Raw genomic sequence first — 12,299 nt, 5'->3', positions numbered from 1 at the left:
AGGAACCAAAACCCAGTAATTTACAAGTGGTGTGGTTTATCCGTATTTGCTCAGAGCACTAAGCCTCCCTCTGAGACCCAGACGAGAACTTTCAGTTTTACCCTCGTGCTTAACCACAATGGTCTCTCTTTGTCCAAAGACATTGCACCACCCTGGAAGACCCAGTCAATGAAAGTTCTTGGAGCAAGTAAACGTTTTGGGGTGTTGACCTATGAAATTCCTTCAAATACTTCTTTTCTATTGACTATCTTCCTCCCTCCCTTCCTTCCTTCCTTCCTTCCTTCCTTCCTTCCTTCCTTCCTTCCTTCCTTCCTTCTTTCCTTCCTTCTTTCTTTCCTTCCTTCCTTTCTTCCTTGCTTCCTTCCTTTTTTCCTTCCTTCCTTCCTTTCCTCCCTCCCACCCTCCCTCTTTTCCTTCCTTCTTTATTTTCTGTCAAGAACTTTAAAAGAGATACAGATAATTCTAAGAGTTAGGAGAGGATTATTTTTATTACAAACTGTGAGTATATGCAATATGGCTAAAATTACATAATATTATTCTTCTGAAAGGATGGGGTTTTAAAAACCTGGTATTCTCTGAGACTACAAGTAAACAGACTTCATAGCCACAGAGCTTCTTGTTGTTGAAAGCAAATATGTACAGAAGGCAAACAAATATCTTTTTTAAAAAACCAAAGTTAACGTTGAAGAAAATTATGATGGTCTTGAACAGAGTAGTTTTGAGCAAAGAATACATGAAAACATGAATTACTTGTAGGTATATTCAGTTGATCTTATTTACTCTTTACCAACTTAAAAGAAAGATATAACGAAATAAAATATTTTAAGACTAAAAAACAGAAATCAAATAGTAAAAAAAATAGGGAGAATCTACATAAAAAAGTAGGAGAATCTACTATAAACAAGACAAATAAAATACTTAACTCTGAAAAATATGGACACTTCCCACTATCATGTATTTTCCTTTCATAGTGTTTCCAGAGCTCCAAATAAATTAGATTTTAAAATTTCATTTTCACCTCAGATATATTTCCTTCATCTGAACAGACATTGGAAGCTAGCTCAATGATTAAAAATGTAAAAAATAATGGTAGACTGAAGTCCTACATTAATATCCATGTTCAGTGGGCCCCAACCTTTTTGGCACCAGGGATCCATTTTGTGGAAGACAGTTTTTCCATGGACGGGGTAGAAGGGTCGTGGTTTTGGGATGATTGTAACACATTATATTTATTGTGCACTTTATTTCATTGTTATTACACTGTAATAGATAATGAGATAATTATACAACTCAGCATAATGTAGAATCAGTGAGAGCGCTGAGCTTGTTTTCCTGCAACTAGATGGTCCCATCTGGGGGTGATGGGAGACAGTGACAGATCATCAGGCATTAGATTCTCATAAAGAGCATGCAGCCTAGATCCCCCACATGCACAGTTCACCATAAGGTTCATGCTCTTATGAGAATTGAATGGTGCTGCTGATCTGACATGAGGCAGAGCTCAGGCAGTAATGTGAGCAATGGGTAGCAGCTGTAAATACAGACGAAACTTCGCTCACTTGCCTGCCGCTTACCTCCTTCCATGTGGCCTGGTTCCTAACAGGCCTAGGACCTGTACTGGTTTGTGGCCTGGGGGTTAGGGCACCTGTAATGTTACCTTATGCTGTAAATGTTACCTTATATGGAAAAAAGAGACTTTGCAGATGTGATTAAGTGAAGGATCTTGAAGTGGGGAGGTTATCCTGGACTATCCAGGAGGGCTCTAAGTGCAATCACGTGTATCCTCATAAGAGAGACACAGAGGGAGTTTGACACAGAAGAGAAGAAGGCAATCTGACCACAGATTGGTGTGATGTGGCCACAAACCAAGGAATGCTGGCAACCACCAGGAACTGGAAGGGGCAAGGAGTGGATTTACCCCAGAGGCTTTGGAAGATCTGCAGCCCTGTCAACTCACACCTGGTTTTCAGGGTGGTGAAACGAATTTCAGATTTATGGACTACCAAACTACTACAGATAATCTGTTGTTTTTGGACATCCAGTTTGGTTATTTGTTACAGCAGCCATAGGAAATGCATACAAAAGCTATTCTGAATTAATGCTTACTGACAAAGGAAGTGAAAAGGGTGGTGAGGAGGCAGAATTTTTAAAAAATGAGATAGCATTAAAATTATATGCATTTCTACACCAAAGTAACAAACCCCAGTATTTATTTCATTAGGTTTAGGGCATGTGTTTTTAAAGAAAAGCACATAATTGATTAGTACTAATCATATAGGAAGCATTGATTCTTTACTTGCTGAAGGGACTACAAGTTCTGCAACATTTTTTTTTCTTTTTCCTTTTCTTTCTTTCTTCTTCTTTTTTTTTTTTTTTTTTTAAAGACAGGGTCTCGCTCTGTTGCCAGGCTGTAGTGCAGTGGCTCAATCATGGCTCACTGCAGCCTCAATCTCCTTGGCTCAAGCTGTCTTCCCACCTCAGCCTCTCGAGTAGCTGGGACTACAGGTGCGTGTCACCATGCCAGGCTAACTTCTGTATTTTTTTGTAGAGATGAGGTCTCACCACGTTGCCCAGGCTGGTCTTGAACTCATGAAGTCAAGCAATCTGGCCACCTCAGCCTCCCAAAGTACTAGAATTATAGGCATGAGCCACTGCACCCAACTGAAATATTTTTAAAATAAGTCAACATCATACATGAAGATGATTTTAAAAAAATAGTGCAGGCAGATTTGGACTGGGCACTAAGTGGCTAATTCTACACTCCCAAACTTCCCAGCCCCACTCTTCATTGGAGGCAGTGCTTCTGATGGTTATTTTCACAATTCCAAATAACATGATTATATCTCTATTATCAACTTTAGGTTGGGGAGAATTCCAATGACCGCTCTATTAAGAAAGATGAAGATTCAGCTCTGAGGTTTTCTACCCGGATGCAGATTAAAATCACCTGAAGAGCTTTTAAAACATATCTATAACTTGTCCCCACCTCTATAAATTCTGACTTATTTTGTCTTGGGCAGGTTCTAAGTATTAGTCATTTTTCAAGATACTCAGATGATTCTGCTGTTAAATCAGGACTGAACTACTAATTTGGCTCGCATTCAATCCCTGAATTCCTTCCTTCCTTCCTCCTGACATTTACTACTATTACATACTTTCTTCTTTTTTTTTTTTAGGTGTTTTTATGGTATTAATCTTTATTTTAAAAATATAGGCTGTGTGTGGTGGCTAATGCCTGTAATCCCAGCACTTTGGGAGGCCTAGGCGGGCAGATCACTTGAGGTCAGGAGATCGAGACCATCCTGGCCAAAATGGTGAAACCCTGTCTCTACTAAAAATACAAAAATTAACTTGGCATGGTGGTGCATGTCTGTAGTCCCAGCAACTCGGGAGGCTGAGGCAGGAGAATTGCTTGAACTCGGGAGGCGGAGGTTGCAGTGAGCCAAGATCGCGTCACTGCACCTCAGCCTGGCGACAGAGTGATACTCCATCTCAAAAAAACCCAAACAAACAAACAAACAAAAAAACCCAAAAAAACAGTATAGTTAAATATCTATTTCCTGATTCCTAACTATAGTAGGTAGAATTCTAAGATGACCCCCCAAGATTCCTTGGTGTGCATACCTTGTGTAATTCTTTTCCTTTAAGTGTGGGCAGGGCCCGTTACAAATCAGTTAAGTTCGATTTAATCAACAGGAGGTGTCCTGGGTGGGCCTGACCTAATCAGGTGAGTCATTTAAAGAAAGTGAAGCAACAGAGATGCTCTCCAGCTGGCCTGGAAGAAAGCAAACAACAATGTCATGAACTACCTCTGGAATATTCCATGAGGAACACCAATCTTACAACAACAAGGAGCTGAAAATCTACCACAACCAGCGGACTGGGAAGAGGGCCCCCACCTACGATTAGAGTACAGCCCTGGCTGACTCCTTGATTGCAGCTTGGCAAGACACTGAGCAGAAAACCCAGCTGGTTCATGCCAAGACGTCTGATCTACGAAAACTAGGAGATAATGAGTGTTGTTTTAGGCTGCTAAGTTTGTGGTAATTTGTTATGTATCAAGAGAAAGCTAAAATACTAGCCAAACAGGATGAAGATATCGTGACTCTTACTGTTCCCTTAATATCACTTCTCTGTTTCCTGAATCCTAGTTTGTATCCACTATACATTTATTTTTATATTTTCAAGGATAGTAATATTTACATTAGCCGGGTGCGGTGTCTCACGCCCGTAATCCCAGCACTTTGGGAGACCAAGGCCGGCGGATCACTTGAGGTCAGGAATTCAAAACCAGCCTGGCCAACATGGTGAAGCCCTGTGTCTACTAAAACTACAGAAAAGTTAGCTGGGCGTGGTGGTGGGCAACTGTAATCCCAGCTACCAGAGAGGCTGAGGCAGGAGAATCTCTTGAACTCAGGCAGTGGAGGTTGCAGTGAGCAGAGATCACACCACTGCACTCCAGCCTGGGCGACATAGTGAGATTCCGTCTCAAAAAAAAAAAAAAAAAAAAAAAAAATTTACTTTCTGTTCTGAGATATGATAGTGCCATGGTTATGAGAAGGGTCTGTAGCAGACTGGCGTTGTTTGAACCTGGTTCTACTCACATTAGCTGATTAAATTTGGTCAAGCAAGATACTCTATCTGTAACTCAGTTTCTTCATCTGTATTTTATAGATGAAGAAAAATAGGTCCTACTTCATAGTGCTGTTGTGAGAAACAAATGAGTCCATGTATGTAACGTGGTTAGAAGAGGGACTAGCCCATAATATTAATAGTAACTTAAGATTATGTTTATGTATTTCGTGATTGGACTATTAGTTTATTCTAAAACTTGAAAAGTAATAAATTGCATTTACTTAAATGACACTAAGTAAATTTTTTACAGCAGTGCCAAATGGTGTGCTTATATTCAGTATTTATCTGCAGATCCATTGTCATGACTTCTGAGCTATTTGAAAGAGAATGTTTCCAGAATCAAGGTAAAATGGATACTATTTTTTTCTTATACGTCATCAATTCTCAAAAATTTGCCATATTTTAACTTATTTTAGATAGAACAATAACTGCTGTGTACAGATTTAAAATTTCCTCTTCGTAACAAAATAAATTATTTTATAATGCTTCAAAATCATTCAGTCTTTTAAGAATTCAAAAAAATTCCAAGAATCTCCTCTCTCTCCGGAAATATCCCTCAGCTCCAATCTAGACTAGTTCTCTAAGCTGTGAAATGGCAGCCAACCTGAGATTGTCTGGTAAATACTTGAACACTTTTTTTCTAGTGATCAGAAAAAAAAAAGATCGTGGTAAAAACTACATTTTCCTGGAAACTTCTGTCAGTATGATAATCATGGATTGGAATAGTCCCATGAGGAAGACGACCAGCTTTGAGGTCAAACACTCCTGAGTTCTAACCCTACCTCATCATTTCCTCACCAGGAGATCTTAGGCAAATAATGAACTTTTCAGAGCTTCAGTGTCATCTTTAGAATGATGATAACAGCACATGTCTGATAATTCTGAAGATGGCAAATTAAATGAGATAGTGAGTGTAAGCCCTGTGCATGGTACCAGGTATGTAGTAAATGCTTACTAAATGGGAGTTATAATCATCATTAGTCAATGACTGCAGCTAATCACCCTTTCAGCATTTACTTAACCCATTCAATGAGAATTATTTATTTTTAACTGGAATATAAAACACAAAAGAAAAAGTATAAAATGCAAACATTCTATTTAACCAATAATAGTAAAATGAATACACAGATAGCAAATAAACAGGTTTTAAAAATCCATTGCTATCATCCCTCACTACTTTCTACCCCTTTACTTCTTCCCCATCAGAAATACTTCCTTGCACCTTAAGAGTAACTGTTATTTAATTCTAATTGTCTTAAACATATATGGTAAATACTTCCATGCTATGTTTTTAGTTTTATTACCTAAAGATAAGCCATAGATAACTTATTGAGTTGCCTAAGAAAGTTTGGTGTATTGATTTCATATTTATTGAGGGACATAGTGTGTGAAAACTGTACAGAAACTAATAGAGTGATATACTGTTTGCTCTTCAGCAGCTTATAGTGATGAAAAATAAAGCCATGCTCTGTTTCCAGCTTGTCTGATGCCCTTTTATGCCATTTTCTTGTGGGGCATAACAATATTTACTGGAAGCAAAAGTACGATTAGAAATTGTTCTTTTTAGAACTGTTTTCAAAGCCAACTTTGTGCTCACATCCCATGGCATGAAGAGAGAAGCAAATGGAAAGGGGCTTAACATTTATTTAGTAGCTGCTACCTGCTCAGCAATGTGCTAAAGTTTCTTTCCATTTTACTTGTTTGTTAACAACCATCTAACACAGTGGATATGGTAAAGGAGAAAAAAATAGGTTTTCTCTACCCTTAATAATGCTTAACTGGAACTCTCCATAACAAAAGATAGATTATCAAGACAAAAACAAACAGAAGTTTACTAACATGTATAGCTCATATATACATTGGAGAAATCCAGATAAATGAGTAAATAAATCTCTAGAGTAGATCTCAAATAAAGAGACTACTCCTGGGTCTTTAGTTTCTCGAAATAACCAGCTCAAAATAATCAATTTTCCAAATAGGCATATTTTGGGGGGTACAATCATATTTGGGGGTCAGGTGTCCTGAACCCCACCAATACCATTAACCCTATTTAACTTGTGAGGAAATTGAGATAATGAATAGGAAGTTGAGACAATACAATCTTAAAAATGGAAATTGGTGAGACTTCCATGTCACTACATCAAAAAAGTATAATAATTATAAATGTAAATGCACCTAACAGTTGAGCCCCAACATGCATGAAAAAAATCTAACAGAATTAAAATAGAATTAGAAAACTCAACAATTACAGTTAGAGATTTCAATACCATTCTCAATAATTAATAGAAATGTTAAACAAAAAATTTTCAGAAATACAGAAAACTTTAACTATACCGTCAACAAACTCAACCCAAGTGGCATATAAAGACATTCTATCCAACAACTGCAGAATACACATTCTTTCCAAGCACACATGGTTAGACCATAATAGGCCATATGCTTGGCCCTAAAACAAGTCTCAATAAATTTAAAAGAATTAAGATTATACAAAGTATGCTGTCCAATCACAACAGAATTAGAAATCAACAACAAAAAGAAATCTGAGAAATTCCTAAATATTGGAAAATTACATAACTTGCTTCTAAATAACCCAAGGTTCAAAGAACTCACAAGGAAAATCAGAAAATATTTTAGGCAAAATATGCCCAAATTAAAGTAGTGCTTAGAGGCAAATTTATAGTTTTAAATGCCTATATCAAGAAGAAGAAAGCTGGAAATCAATAACCTAAGTTTTCACTTAAAGAAACTAAAAAAAGAAAGGCAATTGTGTTTTCTTTTAGTAATCAAGAAAACTGACAAACCATCAGCTAGACTGACCAAGAAAAAGAGAAGACACAAATTAACAGGTGGGGCCAAGATGGCTGACTAGAAGTAGCTCCATCTGGAGGTTCCCATCAAGAAAAAAAAAGCATGATAAGCATGTGAATCCATCACTAGCAACGAAGGTATCCAAGTTGTCTCATCAAAATTGACTACAAGGCTGGCATGACCCATGGAAAAAAGGAGGAGCAGTGTGGTGCCACTTGAGACCCACATGGGGAAGAGGAACCCCCACCCCTAGTCAAGGAAGGTGGCAAGTGAGCGCACTACCGAGCTGGCGAAACTGCTTTTTCCACGGGACTGTACAACCCACAGATTGGAAGATCCCACTTGCAAACCCATACCACCGGGGCCTAGTGTCCCAACCCTTGAATGCACAGATTCTTACAGCTTCTCAGCTGGAATCTGCCTAAGCCAACTGAATTCCCAAGGGAAGGAGTGACCAGCACCAGATGGGGTTGCCTGCTGTCTATGCCCTTTGAGCTTCTTGGGGGAGGGGCAGCAGCCAGCACTGGGACTTGGAACTGCCTAACATGCTAAGCTCCCTGGGTGGGGGAAGGGCAGCACCCATTTCTATAGCTCCAGGCTGCACTTTTCCCCTGTTGGAGCCAGGGAGGCTGGATGGCTTGGTCCCAAGACTTGTTCCCACAGTCCAACACACGGGCTGTGGCAGTCAGTGGCCAGAGTGCCTCTTCAGGTCTAACCCTGACCCATCCTTCCTCAGTGGGTGGGGCTTCCCTGCAAGATCTCCAATAACTCCAGTCAGAAGCTCAGGGACAGAATTCACATCTCCCTGGGCCTGAGTCCCTAGAGGGAGGGGTTGTAGGAGATCGGTCAGGGTGGTAGGAAAATTGTAGAAAGATGCAAACCTTCTTGGAAGGCTGGAAGGTTTTGCAAAAGCTTCAGAAGAGGGTTTGGCTGAAGGCAGCTGAATTATCTCAGAGTAGATAACAAGGAAGTGTAAGGGAATTGATCTAGATAAGTTAGTTTACTTAGGCCTCAGGCCTCAGAACCGACTACTTTCTGTGGGTGGGTAGTCCATGTGAGCTGCCTACAAGTGTGTTGATTCAAGGCCTTTGTCATTAAATCTATACTGAATAAATGCCCGCAGTGCCAGCTGGTCGGGATGCAGCTGCCAACTCTTTACAGCACCCTCATCAGTGTCTGTGGGCGGCCAGGTCCCCTAGCCTACTCTTTTACTGGGTATCTATGAGTGCATTTGTTCATCTGTCATTCAGCCAGGGTCTGTGGGTTGGACCTGGAAAGGGGTTGCCAAAGTCTCTGTGGACCAGCAGACTTAGCCTCTCCTCCTGGTAGTTCTGAGGAATCCAGGCAGCCCAAATGAGTGGGTTTCCCCCGAGCAAAATACCCTCTCCACCAAGGGACAAAATGCTTTGTTAAATGGGTCCTGCTCCCCATGCCACCCAACTGGGTGAGACCCTCCAACAGGGGTTTTCAGACACCCTATACAGGAGCGATCCTACTGGCATCAGATTGGTGTCCCTTGAGGTCAGAGGTCCCAGAAGAAGGAGAAGGCACCCACCTTTGCTGCCCTCCAGCCTCCTTGAGTAACATCTCCAGGCACGGGAGTGAATCAGATGAATAAGGCCTGAAGTGAACCCCCAGTAAACTGCAGCAGTCCTACAGAAGACAGACCTGACTATTGAAAGAAAACAACCAAGCAGAAAGTGACAACAACAACAGCAACAAGAAAAACAACAACAACAAAAAGGCCCCCACAAAAATCCCATCCGAGCATCAGCAGCCTCAAAGACTGAAACTAAACAAATTCATGAGGATGAGAAATAATCAACATAAAAATGCTGAAAACCCAGAAGGCCAGAGTGCCTCTTCTCCTCCAAATGATTGCAGCGTCTCTCCATCAAGGGTGCAGAACTGGACGGAGAATCAGATGGACGAATTGACAGAAGTAGGCCTCAGAAGATGAGTGATAAAAAACCATGATGAGCTAAAGGAGCATGTTCTAACCCAATGCAAAGAAGGTAAGAAACTTGATAAAAGGTTAGAGGAATTGCTAACAAAAATAACCAGTTTAGAGAGAAACATAAATGATCTGATGGAGCTGAAAAACACGGCATGAGAACTTCATGAAGCATACACAAGTATCAACAGCTGAATCCACTAAGGGAAGAAAGGGTATCAGAGTTTGAAGGCAACCTTACTGAAATAAGACATGCAGACAAGAATAGAGAATAATGAAAAGGAATGGAGAAAGCCTCCAAGAAATATGGGACTTTATAAAAAGACTGAACTTACGATTAATAGGAGTACCAGAAGGAGATGGGAGGAGTGGAAACAAGATGGAAAACACACTTAAGGATATTACCCAGGAGAACTTCCCCAACCTAGCAAGACAGGCCAAAATGCAAATTCAGGAAATGCAGAGAACACCATTGAGATACTCCACGAGACACATAATCATCAGATTCTCCAAGGTCAAAATGAAGGAAAAACTAAGGGCAGCCAGAAAGAAAGGCCAGGTCACCTATAAAGGGAAGCCCAACAGACTAACTGTGGACTTCTCAGCAGAAACCCTACAGGCCATAAGATATTGGGGGGTCAATATTCAACATTCTTGAAGAAAATAATTTATAACCCAGAATTTCTTATCCAGCCAAACTAAGCTTCACAAGCAAAGGAGAAATAAAATCCTTTCCAGACAAGCAAATGCCGAGGATTTTGTTACCACCAGGCCTGCCTTGCAAGAGCTCCTAAAAGAAGCACTAAATATGGAAAGGAAAAACTGGTACTAGCCACTGCAAAAACATAAAATATTAAGACCAATGACACTATGAAGAAGCTGCATCAACTAGTGTGCAAAATAACCAGATAATATCATGACGACAGGATCAAATTCACACATAACAATACTAACTTTAAATGTAAATGGGCTAAATGCACAAATTAAAGACACAGACTGGCAAATTGGATTAAAGAGTCAAGACCCATCGGTGTGCTGTATTCAGGAGACCCATCTTACATGCAAAGACTCACACAGGCTCAAAATAAAAGGAGGGAGGAAAATTTAACAAGCATATGGAAAGCAAAAAAAAAAAAAAAAAAAGCAGGAGTTGCAATACTAGTCTCTGACAAAACAGACTTTAAACCAACAAAGATCAAAAAAGACAAAGAAGGGCATTACATAGTGGTAAAGGGATCAATGCAACAAGAAGAGCTAACTATTCTGAATACACATGCACCCAATACAGGAACACCCAGATTCACAAAACAGGTTCTTAGAGACCAACAAAGAGACAGACTCCCATACAATAATGGTGGGAGACTTTAATACCCCACTGTCAGTATTAGATCAATGAGACAGGAAATTAAAAAGGATATTCAGGACTTGAACTCAGCTCTGGATCACGTGGACCTACTAGATGTCTACAGAACTCTCTACCCCACATCAACAGAATATACATTCTTCTCAGTGCCACATGACACTTATTCTAAAATAGACCACATAACTGGAGGTAAAACACTCCTCAGCAAATGCAAAAGAACTGAAATAATAACAAACAGTCTCTCAGACCACAGTGTGATCAAATTAGAATTCAGGATTAAGAAACTCACTCAAACCGCACAATTTCATGGAAATTGAACAACCTGTTCCTGAATGACTCCTGGGTAAGTAATGAAATTAAGGCAGAGATCAAGAAGTTCTTTGAAACCAATGAAAACAAAGAGGCAAGTACCAGAATCTCTGGGACACAGCTAAAGCAGTGTTAGGAGGGAAATTTATAGCACTAAATGCCCACATCAGAAAGCTAGAAAGATCTAAAATTGACACCCTAACATCACTATTAAAAGATCTAGAAAGGCAAGAACAAACTAATCCAAAAGCTAGCAGAAGACAAGAAATAAACTAAGATCAGAGAATAATTGAAGGAGATAGAAACACAAAAACCCTCCCAAAAATCAACGAATCCAGAAGCTGGGTTATTTGCTTGTTTGAGATGGAGTTTTGCTTGCTCTGTCATCCAGGCTGGAGTATAGTGGCATGATCTTGGCTCACTGCAACCTTTGCCTCCCAGGTTCAAGCGATTCTCCTGCCTCAGCCTCCTGAGTAGCTGGGACTACAGGCGCATGCCACCACGCCCAGCTAATTTTTTGTATTTTTAGTAGAGACGGGGTTTCACTGTGTTAGCCAGGATGATCTCAATCTCATTACCTCATGATTGCCCACCTTGGCCTCCCAAAGTGCTGGGATTACAGGTGTGAGCCACTGCCCCTGGCTGTTTTTTTTTTTCTTTTCTTTTCTTTTTTTTTAATTAACAAAATAGATAGACTAGCTAGACTAATAAAGAGTAAGAGGGAGAAGAATCAAACAGAAACAATAAAAAATGATAAAGGGGATATCACCACTGACCCCACAGAAGTACAAACTACCATCAGAGAATACTATAAACACCTCTATGCAAATAAACTAGAAGATCTAGGAGAAATGGATAAAATCCTGGATGAATACACCCTAAACCAGGAAGCAGCTGAAACCCTGAATAGAACAATAACAATTTCTGAAATTGAGGCAGTAATTAATAACCTACCAACCAAAGAAAGCCCAGAAACAGACAGATTCACAGCTGAATTCTACCAGAAATACAAAGAGGAGCTGGTACCATTCCTTCTGAAACTATTGCAAACTACTGAAAAGGAGGGACTCCTCCCTAACTCACTTTATGAAGCCAGTGTCATCCTGGTACCAAAATTGGGAAGAGACACAACAAAAAAAGAAAACTTCAGGGCAATATCCCTGATGAACATTGATACAAAAATCCTCAATAAAATACTGGCAAACTGAATCCAGCAGCACGTCAAAAAAA

General features: G+C 39.9%; 1 long non-coding RNA gene across 1 annotated transcript in view; it reads right to left on the bottom strand.

Moving 5' to 3' along the window:
- Positions 1 to 12,299, bottom strand: part of LOC105492150 (uncharacterized) — a 114,841-nt gene that overhangs the window by 35,138 nt on the left and 67,404 nt on the right. The window contains exon 2 of the long non-coding RNA XR_011609279.1: positions 3,625 to 3,775. This is a non-coding gene — a long non-coding RNA (uncharacterized lncRNA). The remainder of the gene's footprint in view (positions 1 to 3,624; positions 3,776 to 12,299) is intronic.

The sequence above is a fragment of the Macaca nemestrina genome, chromosome 10 (assembly GCF_043159975.1).
Source record: "Macaca nemestrina isolate mMacNem1 chromosome 10, mMacNem.hap1, whole genome shotgun sequence".
In the NCBI taxonomy this organism is placed as follows: Eukaryota; Metazoa; Chordata; class Mammalia; order Primates; family Cercopithecidae; genus Macaca; species Macaca nemestrina.
Note: the sequence above shows the minus strand (reverse complement) of the source record. Positions and strands in the feature narration are given on the sequence as shown.